Source organism: Castor canadensis, chromosome 13, assembly GCF_047511655.1.
Source record: "Castor canadensis chromosome 13, mCasCan1.hap1v2, whole genome shotgun sequence".
Classification (NCBI taxonomy): Eukaryota; Metazoa; Chordata; class Mammalia; order Rodentia; family Castoridae; genus Castor; species Castor canadensis.
The window spans coordinates 47,439,562-47,455,289 of record NC_133398.1 but is presented as its reverse complement, the minus strand read 5'-3'; positions in this window follow the sequence as shown (position 1 = coordinate 47,455,289).

The window sequence follows — 15,728 nt, the reverse complement described above, 5'->3', positions numbered from 1 at the left end:
AAAACTTTAATATGTAAACTTTAAATTCTTGGTTCTGTTGAAACTGCAAGAATATTAAAGCATTCTCTTTGTCCCATGTTTTCTCTATTCTGTTATTCAAGACCCTTTATAATTTCCTGCTTCACTACTTTTCCAAATTACTTTCTTTTTCTCTTTATATTCTTCTTGGTCTACATATTATGTGTGAAAATGATTGCTATATGATACTATTTCCTCATTGATATTTATACATTTATTTTTATTAAAATACCTTCCTAACTCTTCTCTCACCAAAGCTCATCTACTCCCCAAAGCTCACATGGTACCTGTGAATTCAATACTAATTATCTGATTCAACTCCTTCCTAAACTACTCTAAGACAAATATTCTTGTAAAATAATTGGCACCTTTATTGTAATACATACCATCATTGTATTTGTCCTGAGGTTCCAACTAGACTGAAAGGCCGCAGGGCAAGAAAATGAATTTGTATCTATTTGATCCCTGTTACCTATCGCATAGTTGATATTGAATATATGTGATTGAATTTTTAAATCACTGTCTTATTTTGGGATACAATTAATGTTTATATGTCTAAGACTTAAACCATAGGCAAATGGACAAAAAGAAAAAGTAAAATCAATGTGTCCTAATTAAAGATGAAAGGCCAAAGAAAGAATAGGAAATGAAGTAGAACATTGCAGGCACTCAGATCACGACAGATGATACACATCACTGTTTTTGCTACAGCAGATGCTTGAGGTGCCCCTCTCCACCTAGCCATAAACATCGGTAATAAGTTTTCTTTTTACCAAGAGCTTCTATCCTTGTTCTAAGACCTCTAGTTTCTTTTCAACAAATAGACAGAGTGATCTTTTCTAAAGACCAGTCAGACCATTTTTTACCTATTTTACAGATTTCTCTGGTTTCTTATATGGGTAAGAACAAATGTCAACTTCTTCATTATAAACTATGCATGAATCAGGACATTTTATAAGCAGCAACAAACGTCCCCAAAATCTAAGTGCTTTAAACAAGCCAAGTTTATGTATATGTATACACACACACACACACACACACACACACACACACAGGGTCAAAGACTGATAGGATAGTCTTCATCTCAAGCAGCCACACAGAGGCAATTTTGTTTTCAAGAATACAAACAGAGTGGCTCAAAGGAGTACCTAGCAAGTATGAGGCCCTGAGTTCAAACCCTAGTACCACCAAAAAATAAATGACTACAAGATGCACAGCACACTTTACTCACAACTGTTTGTCTTTTTACATATTACCATTGAAACATGAGGGGCAGGGAGTTGAAATCTGTTTGAAAGGGTTATTATATTTAATCCATTTTTAGTTATTCAGGGCCCTTATGGGTGCATCACAACCCATAAGACCTTGTATGATCACCTCATCCCACTATCCATTTATCTTTCTTCTTGGTCTTCTATTACTTTCCCCCTTTCTTATCAATTCTATTATAACAACCCCGTTGCTGCTACCTGAACACACAGCAACTTCCTTTTGCTCTTGACTGAAATGCCTTCTCTCCAGACACCTCTGTGATTGGCTTCCTTACTTCCCTGAAGTCTTTGCTCCCAAAGACTTACTTACTTACTTGCTCACCCATCAAGGTGAACTCCTTTTGTTTTTCTATAACTTACTATAAGACGAGTGTCTCTGTGCATGGATCAGAAGATTCAATATTGTTAAAGTTTCAGTTATCTTCCAGGTGACCCTCCCCAGGACTGTACATATTTTTTCTGTAAGGAGAAACATAATTACTTTAGGCCTTGTAGACCTCAAAAGTCTTTCTGTCACAACGTCTTTATTCCACTATTGCACTGTGAAAGCAGCCACAGACAACATATAAACAAATGAGTATGACTATGTCCTGATAAAACTTATGATCTCTGAAAAAGAATAAATGAATGCCTCCTTCTTCAGCATCCTGTTTTCCCCTGCAACTACTAAACCCTTTTCACTATATTACATGATATGTTGTCAATGTATCCCTAAAAATCAAATTTAATGAAGTATAAGGATCTTAGTTTGCTTTGCTGCTGGAAATGCAGAGCAATGCTAGATATGGTTAGCACTTAATAAATACTTGTTGCATAAATTTTAGGTAAAAATTATGAATAATTAAGCCTCTTAACTTACTCTAATTGTGACTGGGAGTACATTCTCAAAATTATCATTTTTTAGTATATGTTGATAGCTCCTATATCATGAATATCCATTATTTGTAAGTATGTTAATGCATACTTTCTGATATACTAACATTTTGTTTCATGATAACTCTATAAAATAGGTACAGTCATCCCCACTTTACAAATGACTAAACAAACTACACAGTAATATAACTAAGATATCTGAGCATGTTAAAGTTTTCAGCTTATGTTTTTGTTTCTTTTTTTATTGTGCTGTGGGGGAGTACATTGTGGCACTTAAAAAAGTTCTTATAATACATCAAATATATCATACTAGAAATTACTCCCTTCATCATTCTTCTTTATCCCCTACCATTCCTGGAATGTTTGTTTTTTAACTGAACAATAGTTCCCAAATACCTTTCATATAAAGTTGAGAATACCATTACTTCTTCTAGTGATGAAAGGTCAGAGAAATTTACCTGCAATGATTTTCAAGTCATGAAGTTAAAGTCTTCTCTCTGTACCTAGAGGGGATTGGTCCCAAGACTCCTATGGATACCAGAAAAATGGCAATACTCCAATCTTTCTAACCTGAAATAGCTTATTATTTATATATAACATACACACATGCTCCTCAGGTACTTTAAGTCAACTCCAGATTACTTAGACCTAATATATGGCAAATGCTATGTAACCCATTGTTATAGTATATTAGTCAGGAAATAGTGACTGGAAGAAAAGTCTGTACATGTTCAGTGCAGGCAGTTTTCTGAATATTTTCCATCCATAGATGTGGAACCCATGGATATGTACAACTAATTATTTATAAAGAACATTCACATTCTTATTGGTGAAGACTCCAAGCTTTATCTCATACTGAAATTTTATGAATGCAACTTAATTTCTCCTTAAGATGGCTACAACATGATAAGATAGTAATTCTCCAGTTTTATCATGCATTAATCAAAATGATATTCATATTAATATCCATTTTCACCTACAGTAATCAGTTTATTGTTTAGTTATTACCTGTTATGTTAAAATAAAATTAATAAAATTGTAACATCTAAATCTATTTTTGTCCTAGTGACATCTCAACAAAGTTGAGTTGCTTTAACTTTATTCTTATCTTTATTCAGACACTAAAATATTCATGATCCTGGTGGTGAAGAATGGCCCATTTTTCCAGTGCAACTCATGAATTAATTCAATAGCTAGGCTTAGTAACCTGGAAGGTGTTGTGGCTTATATTTCAGATAAATTATTGTGAGGAAAAAATACAAAAGATTTATTACAATTCATATGAATGATACAGCATCTTTACTGCATGCACCTTGTACCATTATAAAACAGCAATTCTCTACCTCAGCTAAGGCAATGTATATGCTGTTCAGTGTTTCTAAGGTTGCAAAATGCTTGCAGAGCTGTCCCCCAAAGAGATTTACTATTAGGATTCATTTCTAGAATAAATGGGGGGGTAATTCTTGTTTCCTATAATTTACAGACTAGCCTTGGCTTATCATTCAAGCTCTCTAACTTTGTCAATGTGCCTCAAATTCCTCACACTTTGTGCTTCAAAAGCACAGCTCAAAATATTATACATCACACACACACACCGTGCTTTATCAAAATAAGTTGGAACTTTTTTGAAGGGCTTGTTTTATTTGAACTCTGTTATCTGAGTTCACAATTTCTTCTTCCAAATGCTGATCTACAATGATATATAAAACAGCCTAATTTTATAGTTCCTCCTACAATTATATATAAAACAGCCTATTTTAATAGCTCCTACTATTTTGATTTACCTAATTTGTATAATTTTGCCTTCTTTCTTTAGGCAGTATGAATTCTTTTGAATCAAACACCTTTCCAAACCTTGTAAGGAAGGACACATGGTCAGACAAGGGACTAGACATAATTTTCATTGTATATGAACAGAGTTCTTCTGATATTGAGATTTTTTTAATATATTTTTTCAGTTAATTCTCATGAACACAACATGATGGTTACACTGTTCCAACACAGCTGCAGTTGTTAACTTGAAGGAGGATCTTGCATTGAATTTCTTTTTTTTTAATTTATTACTCATATGTGCATACAAGGCTTGGGTCATTTCTCCCCTCTGCCCCCACCCCCTCCCTTACCACCCACTCTGCCCCCTCCCCCCTCCCTCTCCCCCCTACCCCCTCAATACCCAGCAGAAACTATTTTGCCCTTATTTCTAATTTTGTTGTAGAGAGAGTATAAGCAATAATAGGAAGGAACAATGGTTTTTGCTGGTTGAGATAAGGATAGCTATACAGGGAATTGACTCACATTAATTTCCTGTGCGTGTGTGTTACCTTCTAGGTTAATTCTTTTTGATCTCACCTTTTCTCTAGTTCCTGGTCTTGAATTTCATACTATATTCTTTACCATGAGCTTGAATATGCAGCATACTACAGGGTCTTTTAAAAGATTAACACAGAGTATCACAGAATCTATTTGATTTGAAAGTCCATTGAAAAAATGACACATACTACTTGTGAGGTTTCTTTGAACTCCAGGTTTCCATTACATTCAACTTCTACATTAGTATGTTTTTAAATCCAACATGGAATATGAGAAACTATCCAAGGTATCTCTCTAACCTATATATTTACTTGTTCTTATATACAAATGTCTTCAAATAGCCCTCCAAATGCTAGGTATAGAAGATGGCTAATTAGAAGACAGCTTAGTTATTGATTTTAGTTCTTATTAAATGAGCAATGTTGAAGTTTATATTTCTCTCTAGTTTTTTTTCAAGGTTATTTAAGTTAAATGGATTAATGTGAAAGGTTGTTGAAGATCTAAAAGCATAATACAAATATGTGTTGGTTATTCTCTTTTGCCTCCGGAGACACACTACCTACCTTTTTCCACCTTCTGTGCACTGGGAAGTGGGCTTCATTGCTCTCTGGTTTTCTGCTGGCCAGTGGGAAGCACCAGCTAAAGGTGAGAGAGATGAAGTAGGAGATCTCTAGATGTTTCCTTCTGACCCTTTTTGCCAGACTTCAGGTTGTCACTGACTTTTTATGGTCATTTATCTACCAATATCTACTAATCTTCGAGTTGAAACAGATAAAGATAGATAATTACCAATAAAGATAATTACTGGTATCACTATGTAATATTTTTACATAAAATGTTTTATATACACATGTTCTACCCTGCTATTTTTCCCACTTTCTTTCATTGCAAATACTGTCACAATTGTTTGTGCTCTACCCACAAAACTATATGTACTTGTGCTATCATGAAATCAGTTTTCCTTGAGAAGATTTTCACTTGATTTGAAATCTATCATCCCACTTATTGTCAAAAACTAAAATGAACACTTCAGTTTGTGATAATACATCTCCTACCTCTTGGTGCAGGTTGTATTCTTATTAGTATTCACTGAAATAAAATTCTAATATTAATAATAAAGGGAACCTATATATATTCATCTAAGTCTTAGATTTTTAGAGGTTTATAATTAGTGCCAGTAAAATCAATGCTATCTGAAGTTCACTGAGTTTTCAACTAGGTGACACTCATTATTTTTCTTTTATGGGTACCTACTCAATGTAAGCCTTTGTTGGTTTGATAGAATTGCATTCAGTGTAAAATTTTGGAAAGTATTCCAGCATTATAAAGAACACAGACCTACCTGAATTGTGTTTGCGTATCAACTCTAACATGTATTACATACATCAAATTAATATTGTATTTTATTGACTTTAAGTACATATCTAAAATGATAGGTTAATAATACCTACTGTGGGTGAATGCATTTAATTCTCCCACTTCTACTTTCCTTTCTCTTTTCTTTTATAGAAATTTGAAGAAAAGCACCACCTAAGAGATATGCAGGGAAAAGGTAAAGCTTTCATCCTTTTTTGTAGTTGTTAAAATATACATAATTTACTGTTTAACCATTCTTCAGTATTTGTTTCACTATTGTCAAGTATACTTACATTGTTGTGCAACCAATATCCAAAATTCTTTTCATCTTGTGAATCAAGGATACTATATCCACTAAATAGTAACTCATCATCCACCCCTTCCCCCAGATTTCTTTTTATCTTGTTGTTTTTTAATGATCACAATAAACTTAGTTAAAAATAGAAGGTTTACTCCAATTTTTGTGCTTTATTTATAATTCCATTGACTACATAGTTCCATTGCCATTTTAAGACACTGTAGTCCTTTGAAGAAACATTTATTCATTAAATGAATCATTCAAAAATACTTAATATTGTCCATTAAGTATAGCAAACTGGCTAATCAAAGATGCAAATTATTTATCATACTGGTATCTTCAACATTTGCTTTTTGAATGCATAGGCACACTGTGTGTTAAAAGAGGCAAAGGTTAGGATTTGTGCCATAGCCAAGGTCATGTTTGATATTGGGAACCTGGAGCCACTGAACCTCTCACTGTTTTCCAGCTCTGTCCTGACTAATCTGGCTGAAAATGTGGATATTATTGTTGACACTTTGAAATATACTGAAATAGTTTAGTACTAATTTCTAAGTATTTTAAATTTGTATCTAAGGTTATATCTACTTTGTAATTCTTAATCACTTCATATTTTGTCAATAAAAATGGGTTTTTGACTGAAGAAACACGTATATAATTGACCCAAAATCATGGAAACTGATTATATTTTAAATACTATTTATTTTTACTTTTAAACCCAGAAAATGTTCTGTTTGATTTCAATGAGAACATGTTTTATTATCTAATGGTCTTAAGGATTTAGTTTTAAGGATTAGTCAAGGTAATACAATTAACACACTTAAAACAATCTCTGATACCTACAAAGTGCTCAAGCTGGGCACGGTGCCTGTGGCACAAGCCTGTAATCCTAGCTACTCAGGAAACAGATATCAGGAGGACTGCATTTCAAAGCCAGCCCAGGCAAATAATTTGCAAGACTTTATCTCAGAAAACACTCCACAAAAATAGGGCTGGTGGAGTGGCTAAAGGTGAAGGCCCTGAATTCAAGCCCTAGTACTGCAGAGAAAAAAAATGCTCAAAATTGTTAGCTATTGTAACTATTGGTGTTACTATTATCACTATTGCTTGGATAATTAGAATGAATGAGCAGCAAATACTTTATAAAATATTTACCCAAATCAACCTTAGAGATAGTAATAATGTGAATGACTTAAATTCTTTAACTGTGAACCTTCAATGTACTTTCAAAGTTAAATATTTCTTAAGACAGTCCTGAGTCTTTGGACTTTCTTTCAAAAACATTGACAAATTAATAACTTTTCAAATTTAGAAGATGATTTTTAGGTTTTTTGTGTCTACTGAAATAAATTATTATCTATGAAGTCAAAAGTTAAACCTCTGCTTTGCTTTTGTAGATTATATTGCCTGTTTTCCTACTTCAGGTAGAAAGGGTTGCCAATTTTATTTTAGTAAGGAAAGGAGGAAACATTGCATTCCTTCTTATTGCAAAATACATTTGCGTGTGAGATAGAAGTTGCTAAAAGCAGTTTAAGTGCTTTTATTTCTATGTACTTAGCTTTTCTTTCCTTACAGTTACTTTTTAGAATTCATGTTACAGTAGGTCCAAACTGCCCGCCACCCCCAAGATAGTCCTGTATGTAATTCTAGTAGGAGTGTTCCCCAAACCCCTGGCTTACGACAGCATCATCTTCAGATTGGAGAAATACTTCAGTATCACTGCTATCACTGACCAGGCCTGCATGATTCTAAAGCTATTAGATCCTCTCATTCTCTTGTTCATTTGGTCACCTTCGTGCAGCCTAGGAAACAAAGTAAAATTGTAACAATAAGCTGGGGTCACAAAGGGATTCTATACTTCTTTCTAGGGTAAATTTGTGTTCCCACAGCTGGACTCTCAGACCTTCCTGAATTTTCTAGTTTTAACTCAGAGCCAGGATTGCATATTTTTCCACCATCAACTTCTTTCTGAGCCATCACGCAATGAACCTCCCCCAAAATTGGTGGTTTGCAAGATTTAGTGCGTATCAGAATCACCCGAGACTTGGAAAGATCAGGATTGCTGCTGTTTATCACCAGTTTCTGATTCAGTAGATCTGGGGTGGCTACTGAGAATTAATATCTTTGCAGATTCCCAGGAATAGCTTCTGCAACTGCACTGGTGTCTTCACACAAAGAAATGCTAGCATAAGAGAAGAAAAAAAGGTTTCAGTGCACACAGGCTTCATGGTAAGGCGAACACCATAAGAAGCACAAAAGAAATGAATATCTAAATACACTATCTTTTTTTTTGAGAAAGAAATTTCTGTTTTTATTTGTGCTTTTTCTTCATTTTAACCTTTTACCTCAACTAACATAACTATTTTCATATTTTTTAAAATTTCTGTGCTGGGTGTCACTATATTGTAGCATTTACAAAGGTTCTTATAATGTATTAAATATTCCCCTCCTGCACTTCTTTCCCTCATTCTCCCTCCCCTAACTCCTGGAACAGTTTCAACAGGTATCATTTTTGCATTTATATACTTGTGTACACACTGTTTGCATCATTCATCCTCCTAACCCTTTCCCTGCCACCTGTCCCCACAACTGGTGCCAACCATCCCCGCTAGGCAGAAACTATTCTGCCCTCCTATTCTCTGATTTTGTAGAAGAAAAAACATAAAAGATAAAACAAGAAACATGATGTTTTTCTAGTTTGAGATAAAGGTAGCTACACAGGGAATTTCCATGTGTTGTTCCCATGCATATGTGTATTGTAGGTTCAATTGATTGGCCTCTTCCAGTCCTCTTCACTCCTCCCCAATCTACTTTCCATGGTGGCCCCAGCTCATTTAAAATTTCTATATTCATTCTCACTGTACAGTGAGCCCATCAACCTCATTCATGTCTTTGGTTTCCTTTCCTTGTCCTATCCCTCCCTTGCACAGCCTCCCCTTAGTGTGACCCATGTCCCATAATATTGCTACATTTGTTTTAGGACTGCAATCTACATATGTGGTAAAACATGCAGCTTTTGTCCTTCTGAGTCTGGCTAATGTCACTTAAGATGATATTCTCCAATTCCATCCATTTATGTGTGAATGACAAAACAAATTCCATTGTGTATAAATACCACATTTTCTTAATCCATTTATCAGTAGTGGGACATCTTGTCTGTTTACATGATTTAGCTATTGTGAATAGTGCTGCAATCAACATGGGTGTGCAGGTGCCTTTGTTGTAACCTGAGTCACATTCCTTCGGGTATATCCCTAGCGGGTATATCCTTAGGAGTGGTATTGCTGGATCATATGGCAGATCTATTACTAGTTTTTTAAGAAGCCTCCATATTGTCTTCCACAGTGGTTGTCCTAGCTTACATTCCCACCAGCAGAGTATGTGGATTCCTTTTTACCTGCATCCTCACCAACATTTGTTATCAGTGGTGGTCTTGATGGCAGCTATTCTAACAGGGGTGAGAAGGAATCTAAGTGTGGTTTTGATTTGCATTTCCTTTATGGCCAGGGATGGTGAGCATTTTTTCATGTGTTTTTCCTACCATTTGGATTTATTCCTTTGGAAAATTTCTGTTTAGATCAGTTGCCCTTTCCTTTATTAAGTCATCGTTTTTGGGAGAGTTTAGTTTTTGCATTCCCTGGTATATTCAGTCCCTTGTCTAATATATAGCTAGCAAAGATTTTTTTCCTATTGTGTGGGTACCTCTTCAATTTACAGACCATTTCTTTTGTTGTGCAGAAGCTTTTTATTTCATGTAGTCCCATTTGTCAATCCTTCCTCTTAGATGTTGAGCTGCTTGAGTTCTACTGAAGAAGTCCTTGTCTATGCCTATTACTTCCAGTGAATTCGATGTTTTTTCCTGTACTAGGTTCAGGTTTTCAGGTCTAGTATTAAGGGCCTTAATCCACTTTGAGTTGATACTTGTACAGGATGACAAACAAGGATCTAGTTTCAGTTTTCTATAAGCATATATCCATTTCCCAGAAACATTTGTTGAAGAGGCTGTCTTTTCTCCATCGTATGTTTTTGGCATCTTTGTCAAAAATCAGTTGGCATAACTGCATGAATTCATATCCACATCCTCTGATCTGTTCCACTGGTCTTCATATCTGTTTTTGTGCCAGTACCATGCTATCTTTATTGCTATAGCTCTATAGTATTGGGTATTGTGATGCCTCCGTGTTGCTCTTTTTGCTCAGTACTTCCTTGGCTGTTGGCAATCTTTTCTTCTTCCAGATGAACTTTAGGGTTGATTTTTCAGTCTCTGTGATGATTGTCATTGGGATTTTAATGGGAATTGCATTGAACTATAGATTGCTTTTAGTTAGTGTAGCCATTTTTACTCTGTTGATTCTGCCAATCCACGAGCATGGAAGATCTTTCCATTTTCTGTAATCTTCTTCAATTTTTTTCTTCAGTGGTTTGTAGTTTTCCTTATAGAAGTCATTTAAATCCTTTGTTAGGGTTATTCCTAAGAATTTGATTTTTTTTTGATGCTATTGTAAATGGAATTGTTTTCCCATATATTTTCTCCATCTGTTCATTGTTGGTGCATAAGAAGGATTTTTGTAAGATGATGTTGTATCCTGATACTTTGCTGAAGCTGTTTATGCTGTCCAGTAATTTTTGGATCTTTTAGGTATAAGATCATGTTATCTGCAAGTAAGGATAGTTTGACCACTTCTTTTCCTATTTGTATTCATTTCATTTCTTCTTCCTGTCTTAGGGATCTGGTTCAGAATTCCAAGACTATGTTGAATAGGAGTGAAGAGAGTGGGCACCCTGTCTCATTCCTGACTTTAGGGAAAATGGTTTGCTTTTTCCCTATTAAGTATGATGTTGGCTATAGGTTTGTGATATGTGGCCTTTATAATGTTGAAGAATGTTCCTTCTATTCCTAGTTTCATCAAAGCTTTTATCATAAAATGGAGCTGAATTTTATGAAAGGCTTTTTCTGCATCTATTGAGGTGATTAGGTACTTTTTGTCTTTGCCTGTAGGAGATTGGCCTATAGTTCTCTTTTTTGGATGTATCCTTTTCCAGTTTGAGGATGAGTGTAAATACTAGTTTCATAGAATGAGTTCGGCTGTATGCCATCCCTTTCTATTTTGTGGGAAAGTTTAAGGAGTGTTGGTATTAGTTCTTCCTTAGAGGTCTGGTAGAAATCAGTGGAGAATCCATCAGGTCCAAGACTTTTCTTTTTTGCTTAAACACTATTGCTGCTTCAATTTCATTGTGTATTACATATCTGTTTAGGTTATTAATATCCTTTTGGTTCTGTTTTGGATGGTCATATGTATCTAGAAATTTGTCCATTTCTTCAAGATTTTCCAATTTATTTGAACATAGGTCCTCAATGATTTCCTTGGTGTTTGTTGTTATCTCCCCTTTTTTGTGTCTAATTTTGTTAATTTGTGTCTTTTCCCTTCTCATTTTAGTCAGATTTGCCATAGGTTTGTCAATCTTCTTTATTTTTCAATGAACCAGCTTTTTGTTTCATTGATGCTTTTTATGGTTTTTTTTCACTGTTTTGTTAATTTCAGCTTATTTTTATTATTTGTCTCCTTCTACTTGGGTGGGTTTAGCTTGTTCTTATTTTTCTAGGAGTTTGAGATGTAGCATTAGTTTGTTTGAGATCTTTTTGTGTTTTTAATATTTTCACTCATGGCTATAAACTTCCCTCTTGGGACTGCCTTTGCTGTGTCCCATAGGTGCTGAGAGGTTGTGTCTTCATTTTCATTAAATTCCAGGAACAGTTTGATTTCCTCCCTTATTTTTTCTATGACCCGCTGATCATTGAGCAAGGTGTTGTTTGGCCTCCATTTTTGTTTTGAATATTTTCTGCTGCTGCTTCTGTTGTTGAATTCTAGTTTTAATGCATTGTGATCAGATGTTATGCAGGGGGTTATTTCAGTTTTCTTGTATTTGTTGAGATTTGCTGCATGCTCTAAGATATGATCTATTTTGGAGAAAGTTCCATGAGCTGCTAAGAAGAATGTATACTGTGCTGTTTCAAGATGGAAAACTCTGTAGACATCTATCAGTTCCATTATATCTATGGTGTCATTAATTCTAGGGTTTCTTTGTTGATTGTTTTTGTCTGGATAACCTATCTATTGTTGATAGAGGGGTAATAAAGTCACAGACTACCACTGTGTTGGGTCTATATGTGGTTTGAAGTCCTTGAATGTATGTTAAATAAAGCGTGGTACACTGACATAAGTTTTAATTGTTATTTCCTCTTGATGTATTGCTCCTTTTATTAGTATAAAATGACTTTCTTTATCTCTTTTGAGTAATATAAGTTTGAAGTCCACTTTATCTGATGTTAAGTATTGCTACTCATGCCTGTTTTCAGTGGCCAGTAGTTTGGTAAATCATCTTCCAGCTTTCACTCTAAGCCAGTGTTTGTTTCTGTCAATAAAGTTGGTCTCTTGTGAACGACAGATTGTTGAGTGTTCCTTTTTAATCCAGTTTGTCAAATGGTATATCCTAATGGGGGAGTTAAGTTCATTAATGTTCAGTGTTAGTATGGAGAGGTGTGTGGTGATTCCTGTCATTTAGTTGTTTTTGTTGGTTAATCATATGAGTGTGTACAGCCGATTCAGTGCTACTCTCTGAGTACTTCTCTGTTCTTCTCATGAGGTTTAGTACTTGCTGTCCTTTCATGGTCATGTTTATCTCATCTTCTGTGTGTAGGATTCCTTTCAGAACCTTCTGTAGTGGAGGCTTGGTGGTCATATGTTGTTTTAGTTTCTGTTTATTATGGAAGATATTTATTCTTCCATCAGTTTTGAATGATAGTTTTGTTTGGTAAAGAATCCTAGAACTGAAATTGTTTCCACTCAGGGCTCAAACTACATCATTCCATACCCTTCTTGCTTTTAAAATTTCAGTCGAGAAGTCTGTTGTTATTTTGATGGGTTTACTTTTATACATTATTTGTTTTTATTTCTTACAGCTTTCAATATTCTTTCTCTGTTCTTTGTGCTAGTTGTTTTAATGATAATATGCCATGGAGAGGTTCTATTTTGGTCAAGTCTGTTTGATGTCCTGGAGGCTTTCTGTATCTGAATGGACAACTTTTTCTTGAGATTTAGGAAATTTTCTGCTGTTATTTTGTTGAATATATTACACATCCCTTTGGCTTGCACAACTTTTCCTTCTTTAATGCTCATGATTTGTAGGTTTGGTCTTTTGATGGAGTCACTGAGTTCTTGTGTATTACTTTCACAGCTTTTGAGTCTTCTGTCTAAGAGTTCTTCTGTTTTTTTCTTTAATATCTATTTTTTCTTCAAGTCCTGAGATTCTGTCTTCCACTTGTTCTAGTCTATTGGAGGGGCTTTCCCCTGTATTTTTTATTTGATTTAAGGAACTTTTTATTTCCATGGTTTCTGTTTGATTTTTTTTTCCTGAGGTTTTCCATTTCTTTGTAAAAATTCCTCATTCATGTCTTCCTTATTTCATTTATCTTTTTTTAAATAGTCTCCTTTGTTTCACTTTGAGTTTGTCAAAGTCCTCTCTGAGTTCACTTAGCTGTTTCTGTGTCTTCTCAAGTTTTTTATTTGTGGTGTCTTGATTTTTCCTGAGTGCATCTTGTACTTTCCTTTTATTAAATTTCTTTTATTCATATGTGCATAAAATGTTTGGGTCATTTCTCCCCCTTTCCCCCATGCTCTCCCTTTCCCCCTGTCCCCTCTCTCTCCCCCCCACCCCCTTGCTACCAGGCAGAAACTATTTTGCCCTTATCTCTAATTTTGTTGAAGAGAGAGTATAAGCAATAATAGGAAGGACCAAGGGTTTTTGCTAGTTGAGATAAGGATAGCTATACAAGGAGTTTGCTCACACTGCTTTCCTGTACATATGTGTTATATTCTAAATTATTTCCTCTCGAACTAACCTTTTCTCTAGTTCCAGGTCCCCTTCTCCTATTGGCCTCTGTCGCTATAAGTCTCTGCATTTGTTCTTTTGCATTGAGGACATCAAATACTATCTTGTTTTTTTTGGGTTTCTTGCCTATCCTCATACCTCCCTTGTGTGCTCTCACTTTATCATGTGTTCAAAGTCCAGTCCCTTTGTTCTGTTTGCCCTTGGTCTAAAGTCCACATATGAGGGAGGACATATGATTTTTGGTCTTTTGGGCCTAGCTAACCTCACTCAGAATTATGTTCTCCAGTTCCATCCATTTACCTGCAAATGATAAGATTTCATTTCTTCTTCATGGCTGACTAATATTCCTTTGTGTATAAATACCACATTTTCTTAATCCATTCATCAATAGTGGGGCATCTTGACTGTTTCCATAACTTGGCTATTGTGAGTGGTGCTGCAATAAACATGGATGTGCAAGTGCCTTTGGAGTAACCTCTGTCTCATTCCTTTGAGTATATCCTCAAGAGTGGTATTGCTGGATCATATGGCAGATCTATGCTTAGAGTTTTAAGAAGCCTTCAAATTTTTTTCCAGAGTGGTTGTACTATTTTGCATTCCCACCAGCAGTGTATAAGGGTTCCTTTTTCCCCACATCCTAGCCAACACCTGTTGGTGGTGGTGTTTTGGATGATGGCTATTTTAACAAGGGTGAGGTGAAATCTTAGTGTGGCTTTGATTTGCATTTCCTTAATGGCCAGAGATGTTGAGCATTTTTTCTTGTGCTTTTTGGCCATTTGAATTCCTTCTTTTGAGAAGGTTCTTTTTAGTTCACTTGCCCATTTCTTTATTGGTTCATTAATTTTAGGAGAGTTTAGTTTTTTGAGTTCCTTATATATTCTGGTTATCAGTCCTTTGTCCGATGTGTAGCTGGCAAATATTTTCTCCCACTCTGTGGGTGGTCTCTTCAGTATAAAGACCATTTCTTTTGTTGAGCAGAAGCTTTTTAGTTTTATGAATTCCCATTTATCTATGCTATCTCTTAGTTGCTGAGCTTCTGGGGTTCCATTGAGAAAGTCCTTGCCTATACCTATCAGTTCCAAAGTATTTCCTACTCTTTCCTATACCAACTTTAGAGTTTGGGGTCTGATATTAAGATCCTTGATCCATATTGAGTTAAAACTGGTATAGGGTGGTAAACATGGATCTAGTTTCAGTTTTTTGCAGACTGCTAACCAGTTTTCCCAGCAGTTTTTGTTGAAGAGGCTGTCTTTTCTCCATCGTATATTTTTAGCACCTTTGTCAAAGATAAGTTGGTTATAGTTGTGTGGCTTCATACCTGGGTCCTCTCTTCTGTTCCACTGGTCTTCATGTCTGTTTTTGTGCCAGTACCATGTTGTTTTTATTGTTATTGCTTTGTAATATAGTTTGAAGTCAGGTATCGTGATACCTCCAGCATTGTTCTTTTGACTGAGTATTGCCTTGGCTATTCATGGCCTCTTGTGTTTCCATATAAATTTAACGGTAGATTTTTCAATCTGTTTAATGAATGTCATTGGAATTTTGATGGGAATTGCATTAAACATGTAGATTGCTTTTGGGAGTATAGACATTTTTACTATGTTGATTCTTCTAATCCATGAGCATGGGAGATCTCTCCACTTTCTATAGTCTTCCTCAATCTCTTTCTTCAGAAGTGTATAGTTTTCCTTATAGAGGTCATTCACATCTTT